The following is a 17,838-nucleotide window of genomic DNA, read 5'->3' as shown; positions in this document are numbered from 1 at the left end:
CTGGTAGCTGCTATGCTGTGGTACCGGCTGGTCACTTTGACCCCTCCCCTGTATTTGTCGCCAAGATACAGAAAAAGCTAGTCGACTTCTTCTGGAACAGCAGAAAGCATTGGGTCTCTGCCGCGGTCTTGAGTCTCCCGCTTAGGGAGGGCGATCTGGCATTGGTGTGCGTTAGCACTCAGGCTGCGACTTTCCGTCTTCAGACCCTGCAGAGATACCTGTACGTCGAGCCCCCTCCTAGATGGTGTGCGCTGGCGACGTATTTTTTCTGCCAGCCGTACTGCCTCAATTATGACACGCTGCTCCTGTTTGTGAGCCTGGGGGGCGTCAGGACCGCCATGTGGGGGCTGCCTGTCTTTTACCAGGAACTCATCAGGTTCTGGAACAGAGTCACCACCAAGCGCAGCTCTCCACCGTCTGGAGTGGCGGCTGTCCGACGGGAGCCGCTGCTCACAAATCCATACCGACACGACCGCGATTTTAGGTGGCAGGCGGACAAGAGAGCTGTGTTTGGCAAGGTGACCAGGGTCAGGTTCCTGCTCGATAGTGGAGGAGTGGGCTGGATAGCGCCTGAGGAGCTGGCACGGCGCCTATCCTGGGCCGACGTCCGGCGGGCGGCCAATGCCATTGAGTCACTAAAAACAACACTGGGCCCTGACTCCATTAGGTGCGTTGAGGATGCTCAAGCACATGGGAGATCCCGTCCAAACTGACCCACGTCCAGATGGAATTCCTCATCAGCGCCAAGCCCCGAAAACTCTCTTGGGAGCCGGTGCCTCACAACTTGAGCCTCCTCCGGGAATTCCCCTCCGTGCCTTTCAGTTCTGCGTGGAGGGGATTCCTGTACGGGCTGCTCCTGCACACTTTCCACTTTGCCATATTTGTCTGCCGTCCGGACACGCCATGGCGCACCATCTGGCCGTCCGGAGGAGGCTGGGGTCCCTAATGGAGTGCTCTGTACGCGGGAGTACTCCATTTATTTATTGGGGACTTGGCCTGGAGGCTGTTGTACGGAGCAGTCCCATGTAATCGTTTTTTAAATCGGTTCACTGACTCCCAGGCCGCCTGCAATTTCTGTGGTTTGGAGGAGTCCGTGTTCCATGTCTACATTCAATGTGTGAAGTTGCAGCCCCTCTTTCAATATTTAAAGAGGCTGCTCCTCAAATTCTGTTTGCACTTCAGTCCCGCGTTCCTAATCTCTGGGCACCACGTGCGGATGGGTGCGGGCAGGTCAGAAGGCCTCCTCATTGGCCTGCTCCTGGGCATGAGCAAGGTGGCCATTTACCAGTCCAGGCAGCAGGCGGTTGAGGGGGTCATTCAGTCCAACTGCCTGCCTCTCTTCTGCAGTTACATTCGAGCCAGTGTGTCCCTGGAGATGGAGCATACGGTGTCCACTGGTACACTCGCGGTCTTCCGTGAGAGGTGGGCGTCAGAGGGACTGGAGTGCATCATCATCCCCGGCAACCAAATTTTAATTTGATTTAAGTTTATGGTAAAAAGTTAATTTGTTTAATTGCTGGTTTTAGTGCCCCCGTTAATAAGGGGGCACATGATTTATGGGTTTTACTAAAATAGTTGTAGAGCTGTTGAGTAGGGAGTAGGGCTTAGCCAGTCACGTGATGTTCACGAGACTCAATAAAACCGCAGTCTGTTGGGTTCGGGGGATGCACGATGAGGCAGTGGTTGTGAGCCTGATGGATGCACTGGTAATATGTAGAGTGATTGTTAAACCTTTTGCTAATAAACCATCTAGTTCTTAATAGCAATGTGTCGCTATGAATTCTTAAGAAAGAACCCATGCAGCAAATAAATTGGCCTAGAATTCCCAGCCTCCCCGGGTTGGTACAGAGTGTGTATGGACCTGGTAAGGCATCGCAAAAGCTGGTTTTCAGCGCAAAATGTGCATATGCTGAAAACCAGCTTTTCTGATCTGACAAGATCCAGCTTGATAGATCGTTCATATCTCCACAGCCAGGACATTCGCATGGGCAAGATTACGGTATTTACCCATATCTTTCCCACCGGATGTCCTGAAAACTCTTGCACCTTGTAAAAGCAGGCACATAGTCTACTTTTACAGGCGTAAGTGCTTTAAAACATACAAAAACATAGCAAAATTTTAAAAAAGCACATTTAATGTTTAATGTTAAAAACCCTTATTTTAAGCCACAATTAAAAAATTTTTTTAAAAATCCGAGAAATATATATATTTTTTATTGAGACATTTATTAACTTATTAATCTATTTCTATTTTTTATTTGTGTTTCCATGTTTCTTAATCATGATTATGGGAGCTCCTACCTACCGAGTTATTATTATGAATGAAAAAATACTTTACCTGGATTGGCTGCCCAGTGCCATGTGACTCCAGCTCCAGCATATGGACGTCCCGACGTGCACGTGCTCTGATGCGCAGGGAGAGGCGGCCTCAGGACCGGAATTGCTGGTGGGCACAGCAGGAACAGGTAGGTGCGCATCTTTTTCACCTTTTTCTGTCGAGTGCCCATGGGAACCAGAGGACCGGGATTTCTAGGCCAATATATTAGCCAATACTGATATCACACTAGCATGAAACCCACATTGAAAAGGTGAAACCGAATATCACTTTTGTATACAATGGCAAAGACATGACAATAACTTGAAAGTGCCAAAAAAGGACTTTGAACAACATGTGACGTGGTCTGGGGCGGGGCGGGGGAGGGGTAGCAGGGGAGAAGCACTGTCCTTGTAAATGGAATATAATTTACTTAGAATTAATACTGAGGGGCTGAAATTCTGATAGAAATATAGAAACATAGAAAATAGGTGCAGGAGTAGGCCATTCGGCCCTTCTAGCCTGCACCGCCATTCAATGAGTTCATGGCTGAACATTCAACTTCAGTACCCCATTCCTGCTTTCTCGCCATACCCCTTGATCCCCCTAGCAGTAAGGACCTCATCTAACTCCTTTTTGAATATATTTAGTGAATTGGCCTCAACAACTTTCTGTGGTAGAGAATTCCACAGGTTCACCACTCTCTGGGTGAAGAAGATACTCCGCATCTCGGTCCTAAATGGCTTACCCCTTATCCTTAGACTGTGACCCCTGGTTCTGGACTTCCCCAACATTGGGAACATTCTTCCTGCATCTAACCTGTCTAACCCATGAGCCCATGACTGCCCAAAATGATAGCAACCAACTCCAAACAAATTGCAGAGATGGCGTCATTAGCATGGCCCATTTCACCTGCAAGAGCTAATCGCTGGTACCTACTTCAGCAAAGACTTGATGCTGGAGGGATTCCATGCTACTCTGATGTATCAGATTCAACCCATGAAGGGCCTCATCGTAAACAACGGCCCCAACTCTGCAACTCCCAAAGGTGCTATTGGCCCATCTCTGTAAGGTGACTGATGGCTACTGATGTGGGCACTTGTGTTGTGTACATCTTCTCTCCTATTCCTTACTCCAACATACATCCCATTTTTGCTGCTTACAATTGGCCCTAGCAAATGCAGACAGGAGGTGGGGGTCACTGATACTATAATGATTCCTTCTGAGAAGAGTCTGGGCATGGAGGCAATACTACAACAATGAGAACAACATCAAACTGCATTTATATAGTTCCTTTAATGTAGTAAAACATCCCAAGGTGCTTTACAGGAATGATATCAAACAAAATTTGACACCGAGCCACATAAGGAGATATTAGGGCAGATGACCAAAAGCTTGTTCAAAGAGGTAGGTTTTAAGGAGAGTCTTAAAGGATGAAAAAGGTAGAAAGGCAGAAAGGTTTAGGGAGGGAATTCCAGAGCTTAGGGCCTAGGCAGTTGAAGGCACGGCCACCGATGGTGGAGCGATTAAAATTGGGGATGCTCAAGAGGCCAGAATTGGAGGAGCGCAGAGGACTTGGAGGTTGTGGAGCTGCAGGAGATAACATAGTCGTTGAGGGAAAGGGAGGGTGGGGCAGGTTTGCCGCACGCTCTTTCCGCTGCCTGCGCTTGATTTCTGCATGCTCTCGGCGATGAGACTCAAGGTGCTCAGCGCCCTCCCGGATACACTTCCTCCACTTAGAGCGGTCTTTGGCCAGGGACTCCCAAGTGTCAGTGGGGATGTTGCACTTTATCAGGGAGGCTTTGAGGGTGTCCCTGTAACGTTTCCTCTGCCCACCTTTGGCTCGTTTGCTGAGAAGGAGTCCCGAGTAGAGCGCTTGCTTTGGGAGTCTCGTGTCTGGCATGTGAACAATGTGGCCTGCCCAGTGGAGCTGATCAAGTGTGGTCAGTGCTTCAATGTTGGGGATGTTGACCTGGTCGACGACACTAACGTTGGTGCGTCTGTCCTCTCGGGATTTGTCTGGCACTGTGCTCTCTGCTTGATTCATCCAATGTCTGTTATAACTGGACAACATAAGAACATAAGAAGTAGGAGCAGGAGTAGGCCCCTTGAGCCTGCTCCGCCATTTAATAAGATCATGGGCTCAACTCCACTTCCCTACCCACTCCACATAACCCTTCACTCCCTTATTGTTCAAAAATCTATCTCCGACTTAAATATATTCATTGACCCAGCCTCCACAGCTCTCTGGGGCAGAGAATTCCATAGATTTACCTCCCTCCTGAGAGAAGAAATTTCTCCTCATTTCAGTTCTAAATGGGCGACCCTTTATTCTTAAACTATGCCCACTAGTTCTAGAGTCCCCCACAAGTGGAAGCATCCTTGTCGAGCCCCCTGGATAGCTTATGTTTCAATAAGATCGCCTCTCATTCTTCTAAACTCCAATGAGTATAGGCAAAACCTGCTCAACCTTTCCTCATAAGTCAACCCCTTCATTTCAGGAATCAACGGAGTGAACCTTCTCTGAACTGCCTCCAATGTAAGTATATCCGTCCTTAAATAAGGAGACCAAAATTGTACGCAGTACTCCAGATGAGGTCTCACCAATACCCTGTACAGTTATAGCAGGACTTCCCTGCTTTTACACTCCATCCCCCTTGCATTAAAGGCCAACATTCCATTTGCCTTCCTGATTACTTGCTGGACCTGCATATAACTTTTTGTGTTTCGTGCAAAAGGACCCCCAGGTCCCTCTTTACTGCATCATTTTGTAATCTCTCTCCATTTAAATAATAATTTGTGTTTTTATTTTTCCTGCCAAAGTGGATAACCTCACACCTTTCCCACAAATTTGCTCCATCTGCCAAATGTTTGCCCACTCACTTAGCCTGTTTATATCCATTTTCAGATTATTTGTGTCCTCCTCACAACTTGTTTTCCCACCCATCTTTGTATCATCAGCAAACTTGGTTACATTACACTCGGTCCCTTCATCCAAATCATTAATATCGTTTGTAAATAGTTGAGGTCCCACTAGTTACTGTTTGCCAACTGGAAAATGACCCATTTATCCCAACTCTCTGTTTTCTGTTAGTTAGCCAATCCTCTATCCATGCTAATATATTACCCCCAACCCCATGAGCTCTTATCTTGTGCAGTAATCTTCTATGTGGCACCTTATCGAATGCCTTCTGGAAATCCAAATACACCACATCCACTGGTTCCCCCTTCTCCACCCTGCTCGTTACATCCTCAAAGAACTCCAGCAAATTTGTCGAACATGATTTCCGTTTCATAAAACCATGCTGACTCTGCTTGACTGCATTGTGACTTTCCACATGTCCTGCTATTACTTCCTTAATAATGGACTGCAGCATTTTCCCAGCAACAGATGTTCGGCTAACTGATCTATAGTTGTCTGCTTTCTTTCTCCCTCCTTTTTTAAATAGTGGCATTACATTTGCAGTTTTCCAATCCGCTAAGACCTCTCCAGACTCCAGGGAATTTTGGTAGATTGCAACCAATGCATCCACTATATCTGTAGCCACTTCTTTTAAGACCCCAGGATGCAGGCCATCAGGTCATGGGGATTTGTCCACTTTTAATTCTATTATTTTACCAATTTTCTTCATGATTGTTTTAAGTTTCCCATAGCCCCTTGATTATCTATTATAGAGATTGTGTTAGTGTCTTCTACCTTGAAGACTGATTAAAAAAAAATGTTCAAAGTCTTTGCCATTTCCCTGTACCCCATTAATAATTCTCCAGTCTCATTCTCTAAGGGACCAATGTTTACTTTATCTACCCTCTTCCTTTTTATATACCTGTATTATCTGTTTTTATATTTCTTGCTAGGTTACTCTCATAATCCATTGTCTCTTTCTTTATTATATTTTTAGTTGTACTTTACTGGTTTTTAAAAATTTCCCAATCCTCTGATCTCCCAGTAATCTTGACAACATTGTATGGCATTATTTTCAATTTGATACCATCCTTTACTTTCATAGTTAGCCATGGATGGTTCTCCCTTCTCTTAGTCTTTCCTTCTCATTGGAATATATCTTTGTTGAGAGTTATGAAATATCTCCTTAAATGTCTGGCAGTGCTCATTAACCGTCTTACACTTTAATCGATTTTCTCAGTCCACTTTAGCCAACTCTGCCTTTATAACTTTGTAATTGCCTTTATTTAAGGTCAGGTTTGAGACCCAACTTTCTCACTCTCCAACTGAATTTGAAATTCAACCATGCTATGAACACTCTTTCCTAGAGGATCCTTTACTATATGATCATTTATTAATCCTGCCTGCTTCCTGGTTGATTCCACAACGTACTTTTTAAGGAAACCATCCCGGATACACTTTATGAACTATTCCTCAAGGCTACCTTGGCCAATTTGATTTGTCCAATTAATATGAAGATTAAAATCGCCCATCATTATTGCCATACCTTTATTAAAAGCCTTCATTATTTCCTGATTAATACTTGGTCCAACAGTGTAGCTACTGTTAGGGGGCTTATAGACTACGCCCGCCAATAACCTCCTCCCCTTATTATTTCTTATCTCCACTACTGTAGTGATCTCATCCTTTATTAACAGAGGTACCCATCTCCTTTTCCTTTCTGTCTATCCTTCTAAATTGTCAAATACCCCTGAATACTCAGTTCCCAGCTTTGCAACCATGTCTTTGTAATGGCTATCTGATCATACCCATTTATATCTATTTGTGCCATCAACTCATGTTGCGAATGCTGTATGCATTCAGGTAAAGAGCTTTTAATTTTTCCTTTTTACCAATAATTTCTGCTTTGACATCACTTTCTGATACATTCTTATTTTTATGCCTTCTATTCCTTCCTGCCACACTCTGATTATCATTTCCTCCATCACTATCCTGCTCAATTGCCTTCTCCTTGACTTTAAAAACATTTCTGCTCACTTGAACCCTCACCCCGACATGAATAACCTCCTGAAAATAATAGGGGACCGAGAGTCTAGCGAGAAGGAGGAACAGAAGGAAATCCTTATTAGCCAGGAAATTGTGTTAGGGAAATTGATGGGATTGAAAGCTGATAAATCCTCAAGGCCTGATAGTCTGCATCCCAGAGTACTTAAGGAAGTGACCCTAGAAATAGTGGATGCATTGGTGGTCATTTTCCAACATTCTATAGACTCTGGATCAGTTGCTATGGATTGAAGGGTAGCTAATGTAACCCCACTTTTTAAAAAAGAAGGGAGAGAGAAAACAGGGAATTATAGACTGGTTCGCCTGACATCGGTAGTGGGGAAAATGTTGGAATCAATGATTAAAGATGTTATAGCAGAGCATTTGGAAAGCAGTGACAGTATCGGTCCCAGTCAGCATGGATTAATGAAAGGGAAATCATGCTTGACAAATCTTCTAGAATTTTTTGAGGATGCAACTAATAGAGTGGACAAGAGAGAACCAATGGATGTGGTGTATTTGGACTTTCAAAAGGCTTTTGACAAGGTCCCACATAAAAGGTTAGTGTGCAAAATCAAAGCACGTGGTATTGGGGGTAATGTATTGATGTGGATAGAGAACTGATTGGCAGACAGAAAACAAAGAGTAGGAATAAACAGGTCCTTTTCAGAATGGCAGGCAGTGACTCGTGGGGTACCGCAAGGTTCAGTGCTGGGACCCCAGCTATTTACAATTAACATTAATGATTTAGATGAAGGAATTGAATGTAATATCTCCAAGTTTGCAGATGACACTAAGTTGGGTGGCAGTGTGAGCTGTGAGGAGGATGCTAAGAGGCTGCAGGGTGACTTGGATAGGTTAGGTGAGTGAGCAAATGCATGGCAGATGCAGTATAATGTAGATAAATGTGAGATTATCCACTTTGGTGGCAAAAACAGGAAGGCAGAATATTATCTGAATGGTGACAGATTAGGAAAAGGGAAGGTGCAACGAGACCTGGATGTCATGGCACATCAGACATTGAAAGTTGGCATGCAGGTACAGCAGGCGGTGAAGAAGGCAAATGGCATGTTGGCCTTCATACCGAGAGGATTTGAGTATAGGAGCAGGGAGGTCTTACTGCAGTTGTACAGGGCTTTGGTGAGGCCACACCTTCAATATTGTGTACAATTTTGGTCTCCTAATCTGAGGAAGGACATTCTTGCTATTGAGGGAGTGCAGCGAATGTTCACCAGACTGATTCCCGGCATGGCAGGACTGACATATGAAGAAAGACTGGATCGACTAGGCTTATATTTATTGGAATTTCGAAGAATGAGAGGGGATCTCATAGAAACATATAAAATTCTGATGGGATGGGACAGGTTAGATGCAGGAAGAATGTTCCCAATGTTGGTGAAGTCCAGAATCAGAGGTCACAGTCTAAGGATAAGGGGTAAGCCATTTAGGACCGAGATGAGGAGAAACTTCTTCACTCAGAGAATTGTGAACATGTGGAATTCTCTACCACAGAAAGTTGTTGAGGCCAATTCATTAGATCTATTCAAAAGAGAGTTCGATGTGGCCCTTACGGCTAAAGGGATCAAGGGGTATGGAGAGAAAGCAGGAATGGGGTACTGAAGTTGCATGATCAGTCATGATTATATTGAATGGTGGTGCAGGCTCGAAGGGCTGAATGGCCTACTCCTGCACCTATTTTCTATGTTTCTATGTTTCTATTTAGTTTAAAGCCCTCTCTACAAATCAGATTAGCTTCCCAGACTTTTCAATTCAGCACTCTGAATCGATGCTCTTGGGAGAGACATCACCATAGCTGATTTTATTTTTAGCTACACTTCAAGTAACATTTTTTGTAAATTACCATTAACCACGTACATTAATATGAGTCAAACACAACTGATTCTTCCCAACCTCCCCTACTCAGAGCTCTCTAGATGAGGCCAAAGTTAAATCATTACAAACTGAAATAGTGTATTGAGATTACTTTAAGATTTAGCTATTAGAATAATCTATTTACGTTATCTTTTAAGCAGCTACAGTGTTCCACAAAGGTTAAAAAATGTGATTCTTTTTTGGAAGTGCAGTTTAAAAAAAAACACAAAACCGCTTGTTGCTCTGTTAGAGGTCAGGTATGAGGTAAAGATTGTCTAGACAAACCAGTAACCCCTGTCTGGACAAACCAAAGAAAAATATACGTGTCACCACATTCGCTTTGGGCAGGCATGTAGTTTGTCCAGTTTTGCTGTAGTCTGGACAATCCAATAAGCGGCGTGAGGTATAATATATTAGCTAGTTTAGTGAGCTATATATTTGGTGAGAGTGATTCAATACCAGTACGGACAGAAGTTTATATGTGGTGTGCACACTGTCAGTGAAGTATTTTGTGGTATACTCACTATCAATCTAGTTTTCTGTGGTGTACCCACTGTTTGTACAGATCATACGTGATGCACCTTGTGAAGTATGCTTCAGAGACAAAGAGAAAATTAGGCATATGGGACAGTTACTACACTGGGAAATTCCGTTTAGTTAAAATTCAAGATTTAGTCAAAAAGTGAGGATCAGCAAAAGACAAGAAGGAAAGAAAGAAAACAAGGTTAAAATAAAGATAGGGGGCGTGAAATTGGATTGGACCCGAAAACAGGCACGGGGAGCGCGAAGCGCAATCAGCCTGTGTCCATTCAAAGTAGTGCAGGCAGCATGCAAAATTCATTATTATGATTAGAGTGCTGAACTCAGCACAAAACACGCTGCTGGTTGGCTCAGCGCACAAAAGAGGGGTTGACATCAGGTGCAGTTTACTGGCCAGTAAAATTTTGCCCAGGCCCTCTGCACTTCTTAAAGGGGAGGTGCTTTGTTGCAGAAACATTGTCACTGTGGATGCAGCCATGTCGCAACAGGGAAGTGAAAGGGCAAGGTGCTTCTCTGCTACAGAACTGGAGGCCTTGGGCCTGGGGGTACACAGAAGACATGTCCTCTACCTGCAGGACAGAACGCTAGAAGGAAATGCGAGGAAGGCACCTACCAACCAATGTTTTCATTAATTTTTTTTAGGTGCATGGCCCCTTTAAAGAGTTTTTTCCATTATAAAGCTATGGGGTCCTCCTCTGAGGAGGCATTGTCTGCAACCCAGACCACCTCCTGTAGGATGCTTGAAGGCCCTGCAGGAGATAAAAGACACGAATGAATACTGTAAAGGCGAGAATGTTTGAAGTTATCATTGTGCACATGATCATATTTCACTCACTGTTGACAACAAGTCAACATTCAACAAGGCAACGGGAGCGGATGGAATCCCTGCTGAGGCACTGAAGTATGGCGGAGGGGCACTGTTGGCGTGAATACATGACCTCATCTCTCTCATCTGGAGGAAGGAGAGCATGCCAGGAGATCTTAGAGATGCAGTGAAAGTGACCATCTTTTAAAAAGGGGACAAGTCCAACTGTGGGAACTACAGAGGAATCTCCCTGCTATCAGCCACTGGGAAAGTTGTCGCTAGAGTCCTCCTCAACTGTCTTCTCCCTGTGGCCGAGGAGCTGCTCCCGCAGTCGCAGTGCGTATTTCGTCCCCTACGGGGCACAACGGACATGATTTTTGCAGCGCGACAGCTGCAGGAAAAAAGCAGGGAACAGCGCCAATCCTTATACATGGCCCTTTTCCACCTTACAAAGGCCTTTGATACTGTCAACCGCGAGGGTCTATGGAGCATCCTCCTCCATTTCGGATGCCCCCAGAAGTATGTCACCATCCTCCGCCTGCTCCACGATGACATGCAGGCCGTGATCCTTACCAACAGATCTATCACAGACTCAATCCATGTCTGGATCAGGGTCAAGCAAGGCTGTGTCATCGCCCCAACCCTATTCTCAATCTTTCTCGCTGCTATGCTCCACCTCACAGTCGACAAGTTCCCCGCTGGAGTGGAACTAAACTACAGAATGAGTGGGAACCGGTTCAACCTTCGTCATCTCCAGGCCAGGTCCAAGACCACCCCAACCTCTGTCGTCGAGCTACATTACGCGGACGACGCCTGCGTCTGCGCACGTACAGAGGCTGAACTCCAGGACATAGTCGATGTTTTTACTGAGGCATACGAAAGCATATGCCTTACGCTAAACATCAGTAAGACAAAGGTCCTCCACCAGCCTGTCCTCGCTGTACAGCACTGCCCTCCAATCATCAAGATCCACAGCATGGCCCTGGACAACGTGAGCCACTTTCCTTATCTCGGAAGCCTCCTATCAACAAGAGCACACATTGACGACGAGAGCCAACACTGCCTCCAGTGCACCAGTGCAGCCTTCGGCCACCTGAGGAAAAGAGTGTTTGAAGACCAGGTCCTCAAAACTGTCACCAAGCTCATGGTCTACAGGGCTGTAGTAATACCCGCCCTCCTGTAAGGCTCAGAAACATGGACTATGTACAGTAGACACCTCAAGTCACTGGAGAAATACCACCAACGATGTCTCCGCAAGATCCTACAAATCCCCTGGGAGGACAGATGCACCAACATTAGCATCCTCGACCAGGCCAACATCCCCAGCATTGAAGCACTGACCACACTTGATCAGCTCTGTTGGGCAGGCCACATAGTTCGCATGCCAGACACGAGACTCCCAAAGCAAGCACTCTACTCTGAACTCCTTCACGGCAAATGAGCCAAAGGTGGGTAGCAGAAACGTTACAAGGACACCCTCAAAGCTTCCCTGATAAAGTGAAACCTCTCCACTGACACCTGGGAGTCCCTGGCCAAAGACCGCCCTAAGTGGAGGAAGTGCATCCGGGAGGGCGCTGAACTCCTTGAGTATCATTGCCGAGAGCGTGCAGAAATCAAGCGCAGATTGTGGAACAAGCGTGCAGCAAACCAGTCCCACCCACCCCGTACTTCAACGACTATCTGTCCCACCTGTGACAGAGACTGTGGTTCTCATATTGATCTGTCCAGTCACCTAAGAACTCCTGTTAAGAGTGGAAGCAAGTCTTCCCCGATTCCGAGGGACTGCCTATGATGATGATGAGTGATTGTTGTATACCATGTGTCTATCTGACATTTAATTGTGTCAGCAGGTAGCTGGGGGGACCCAACTCCCCGTCTCTGATGGCCAGGCACGCCGAGAGTCCACTGATTTCAAGCACCTGCTCCTCTGCAATTATTAGCTTTGAGATAGCCAGAGGACCACCTCCTTTTCTCTGCCTCTCCTTCGTGTTCTGTGCTCTCTTCTCCTGCAAGGAGGGAAGGAAGAAACCTTTGAGTGATGGATGAAGAGCATTTATTGAAGGTGACTATGAGGGAGAGGCATGACATTGCATGAGGATGAGGGTGAATGCCAGTGGTGGATGGATAGGTGATGTGAGGAAGTGCATAGACAGAAAAGGTTCGGTGTACGCACAAGGTAAGTTGGTGTGAGGAATGAAGTACTGCGGAAGGCTTGAGAGGACAGAGTGAGGGAGTTGTGATGATATGCACATCAGGATGTAGGTGAATGTACCATTGTTCTCACCTTTCCAACCTGTAAAGTCCTGTCCCCCCAGTACAGATTCACACGAGGCATATAGTGAAGTCAAGGTCACTCTGGACCTGCACCTTTATTTCACAGCTCTGGAATGCTGCATTTGCCTGAGACCTGTCCTTATATACCTGTCTCTTGCAAGTGCATCCCTGGTGGTAAGGTATGCTGGTGGTTACAGGTCATATCTTATTTCAGTCATGTATAGCATGTTAGGATACAGTTATATATAATAATGTAAGATACATGACATCACCCTCCCCCGAGGTCTTATTGTCTTTATAGGTTCAGTCTCTTAGGTGGTCTACACTCTCGCGTGGAGCATCTGATTTGTGGTTCAGTTGTTTGCGTTGGTGTCTATTTTTCTTTGGGTGTGGTTGCTGGTATCTCACCTGGGCTGTCTGTTTCGATTGGTGTGATTGTTGTTGACTCGCCTGGGCTGTCTGTTGGGATTGCCCTTTCCTCAGGTTGTTCCCTCTGTCTGTCCACCAGGTGAGGTGCGAGTTCCACATTGCAGTCTGCCTCTGGTTCTGCAGTGTTGTTGGTAAATCTGCTTTTGACTTGGTCTACATGCCTCCAGCAGGTTTTGCCATTGTCTATTTGAACTACCAGTAGCCTGTTTCCTTCCTTGCCCGTTACTGTCCCTGCAAGCCATTTGGGACCCCTGCCATAGTTTAGTACAAACACTTTGTCCCCTATCTCATTCCATCTCCCCCTCGAATTTCTGTCATGGTACTCAGTCAGCTTATGGCGCTTTGCCTTAACGATTTCGTGCATGTCTGGGAGGATTAATGAGAGCCTTGTCTTTAAAGTCCTTTTCATCAACAGTTGCGCGGGGGGGATCCCAGTCAATGAGTGTGGACAAGATCTGTATGCCAGCAGCAGTCGTGACAGGCCTCCATGCAGCGTGGGACCTTGGATTTTAAGCATGTCTTGTTTAATGATTTGCACTGCTCTCTTCGCCTGGCCGTCGGAGGCCGGCTTGAATGGTGCCATCTTGACGTGATTTATGCTGTGGTCAATTATAAAATCTTGGAATTTTGCACTGGTGAAGCACGGACCATTGTCACTGACCAATATGTCAGGGATTCCGTGCGTTGCAAATATGGTTGCGAGGCTCTCCACAGTGGTGGAGGTTGTGCTCGAGTTTAAAATGGTGCATTCGATCCACTTTGAAAATGCATCTACAACTACGAGGAACATTTTGCCCATGAATGGGCCCGCATAGTCTACGTGCATCCGCGACCACGGTTTGATAGGCTAGGGTCAGGGGCTCAGGGGAGCCTCCCTGGGGGCATTGCTGAGTTGGGCACAAATGGTGCACCTTCGGACGCAGAGCTCCAAGTCTGCGTCAATACCAGGCCACCAGACTTGGGATCTGGCTATGGCCTTCATGAGAACGATCCCCGGGTGCTCGCGGTGGAGCTCCCGGACAAATGCCTCTCTGCCTTGCAGAGGCATGACTACTCAGCTGCCCCACATCAGGCAGTCTGCTTGTAGTGATAGCTCATGCATGCGCCTGTGAAAGGGTTTTAATTTCTCGGGGCAGGCATCGCGAGCCTCTGCCCAGTTACTGGTTAGGACACATCTTTTTACTAAGGATAACGTGGGGTCGCTGGCCATACAGGCTCTGATTTGGCAAGCCGTCATGGGCGAACCTGTGGACTCAAAGGCATTGATTGCCATGACTATCTCACAGTCCTGTTCGTCAGACCCTTCCATGGTCGCCAGGGGTAGCCTGCTGAGCACGTCGGCACAGTTGTCTGTGTCTGGTCTGTGCCTTATGGTATAGTCGTAGGATGCCAGCATGAGTGCCCATTGTTGAATTCGCGCCGAAGCGTTGGCGTTTATTGCCTTGCTCTCGGATAGGAGGGACGTGAGGGGCTTGTGGTCGACTTCTAACGCGAACTTGGTCGTGAAAAGGTATTGGTGCATCTTTTTGACACCGTACACGCAAGCGAGCGCCTCCTTCTCTATCATTTCGTACCCGCGCTCCGCCCGCGAAAGTGACCTGGAGGCATAAGCTATGGGTTGTAATTTGCCCGCACTATTGACATGTTGCAAAACGCACCTGATCCCATACGCTGACGCATCGCATGTGAGAACTAGTTTTTTATCTGGGTCAAAGAAAGTCAAAACACTGTTGGAACACAGAAGGTTGCGTGCCTTATTGAAGCCCAATTGAGTAAGTAATTGAGTAGCCCAAGAAAGGCGCGCAGTTCTGAGACATTCCGGGGCCTGGGTGCCAGGCGAATTGCTTCTGTTTTGGACTCTGTTGGGCGGATTCCATCAGCGGCAATCCTTCTGCTCAAAAATTCAACCTCGGGTGCGAGAAACAGCACTTGGATTTCTTGACTTGTAGGCCTACCCGATCCAACCGCTTTAGTACTTCCTCCAAATTACGGAGATGGGAGTCGGTGTCCCTGCCCGTGATAAGTATGTCGTCTTGAAATCCAACCGTCCCCGGGATGGACTTGAGCAGACTCTCCATGTTGCGCTGGAATATGGCAGCTGCCGACCTGATGCCGAATAGGCATCGATTGTACATGAAAAGGCCTCGATGTGTGTTGATGGTGGTGAGTAGCTTGGATTCCTCAGTCAATTCTTGCGTCGTATACGCAGATGTGAGGTCTAGTTTTGAGAAAAGTTTACCTCCAGCCAATGTGGCAAATAAGTCCTCTGCTCTGGCAGCGGGTACTGGTCCTGTAGGGAGACTCTGTTTATGGTAGATTTGTAGTCCCCACAGATTCGTACGGATCCATCAGGCTTCATGACTGGGACGATGGGACTTGCCCAGTCGCTAAATTCCACAGGTAGTATAATGCCTTCCCGCAGAAGCCTGTCTAGTTCGTGTTCAATCTTTTCCCTCATCACATAGGGTACAGCTCTGGCCTTGTGATAGACCGGTCTAGCATCCTGTGTGATGTAGATTTTGACTTTGGCCCCTTTGAAAGTGCCTACACCTGGCTGAAAGAGATGTTCAAATCGCTTTATAACTGTTGAGCAGGAGGTCCGTTCCTCTAATGACATGGCATGGACATCATCCCATTTCCAGTTTAGTTTTGCCAGCCAGCTTCTCCCCAGCAGTGTTGGGGGGTCTCCGTGGATAATCCACAGGGGAAGTCGGTTCACTGTCGCTTTGAGTGTGACAGAGAGCATGGCGCTGCCGAGGACTGGTACGATTTCTTTGGTATAGGTCCTTAGTGTGGTGACGATGCTTGTGAGTTTTGGTCTGTCTCTTTTATGCGGCCACAGTTGTTCAAATTGTTGAGCGCCCATGAGAGATTTACTCGCTCCCGTATCCAGTTCCATGTTGACAGTTATCCCGTTGAGTAGGACCCTCGTCCTTATAGGAGGCGTCCTGTTGTAGATGCAGCGGCCATTGATCGTGTTGACCCGCTGTACATCGGTGTCCCGGGTGCTGTCCCCACCATCTTCTGGTCTGCTTTCCGACCCATCCGATTCGTATACCAGCCGAGCTGCCGTTTTTTTGCAAATGCATGCCAAATGCCCTGTATATTCAAAGTTCCTGCAAACAGGCTGCTGAAATTGACATCCCCTTGACGAGTGCCCACCCCCACACCTCCAGCACTGACTGCTTGCAAAGAATGAGCTGCGTCTGGCTGATCTCTCTTGAGCTTCTCTCAGTTTGTAGTTGATTGCTCGCATTTTGGGTTGATGAGGTGTGAATGGCCGTTCCTGTGGCCCTTGATGGCTTCTGGCACCACTGCCTGCTGTCGAGAGCCTGTTCTCTGTGTGTGGGGGTAGCAGCTTGTTTAATGCTGTGAACTTCTTGTTCCGATATTTCGTTAGTTGTCGTACCTGCATTGTAAATCAACCTCGTTTCTTCTTCCCCTTCCAAGAATGTCTGTGCAATAAGTGCTGCTGCCTCTAAGGTGAGGTTCTTGGTCTCTATGAGCTATCGGAATATGCCTGCGTGGCCTATTCCATCAATGAAAAAGTCTCTCAGCATTTCTCTCCTCAGTTCATCGGAGAACTCACATAAACTAGCCAACCTCCAAAGTTCCGCCACGATGTCGGGTATGCTCTGGCCCACACAGCATCTGTAGTTGTGAACCTGTGTCTGGCCATGTGTAGGCTGCTCGCTGGCTTCAGGTGGTCTCTTACCAGTGCGCTCAATTCTTCAAACGACTTGCTTGCTGGTTTCTCGGGTTCCAGCAGATCCTTCATTAAAGCATATGTTTTCGAGCCACAGCTGGTCAAGAGATGGGCTCTTCTCTTGTCTGCTTTGTCGTCTCCTAACCAATCTTTGGTTACAAAGCTTTGCTGGAGCCTTTCTATAAAGTCCTCCCAATTGTCTCCAGCATTGTACTTTTCATCTGATCCGTTGTTCGCCATTCTGTGGATTCTGTAATCCCGTAACTCGTCACCACTGTAAAGTCCTGTCCCCTCAGTACAGATTTACACGAGGCATGTAGTGAAGTCAAGGTCACTCTGGACCTGCACCTTTATTTCACAGCTCTGGAATGCTGCATTTGCCTGAGACCTGTCCTTATATACCTGTCTCTTGCAAGTGCACCCCTGGTGGTAAGGTATGCTTGTGGTTACAGGTCATATCTTATTACAGTTATGTATAGCATGTTAGGATACAGTTATATATAATAATGTAAGATGCATGACACCACCCTTCTCCTTGGTTCCTAACTCCAAATTCCTTCAAATTGAATTTTTAGAGTGTCCCTTTACATACTGGAGTTAAAATTGAGTCATATGGGTTGGTATCAAGTCTGCTGATGGTAATTGGAGGGAAACTGGGAAATTATACAATAATGCATTGGCTGGGTTAAAAAGCCACTGACAGACATGCTGCACTGACCACCACATTGCAGTTTCCCAGCACATCGCAAACTTCATATATAGCTCTCTGAGTTAGGGAGGGGAACACACAGTGACTTTTTCATCACTGGCTCCTGATCTTTATCCATTGACCACCGATGAAAGTGCGCTTGATGCCACACTTCCCAATGTTGGGTAAGCTCTGGGATTTTCCTCTGGGTTAACGAGTCAACTGATATTAAATCATGGGTCACACATAAATAATGGCTGAAATT

Source organism: Pristiophorus japonicus, chromosome 1 (genome assembly GCF_044704955.1).
Source record: "Pristiophorus japonicus isolate sPriJap1 chromosome 1, sPriJap1.hap1, whole genome shotgun sequence".
Taxonomy (NCBI): Eukaryota; Metazoa; Chordata; class Chondrichthyes; family Pristiophoridae; genus Pristiophorus; species Pristiophorus japonicus.
The sequence above is the reverse complement of the archived record's forward strand: the minus strand, read 5'-3'. Positions refer to the sequence as shown.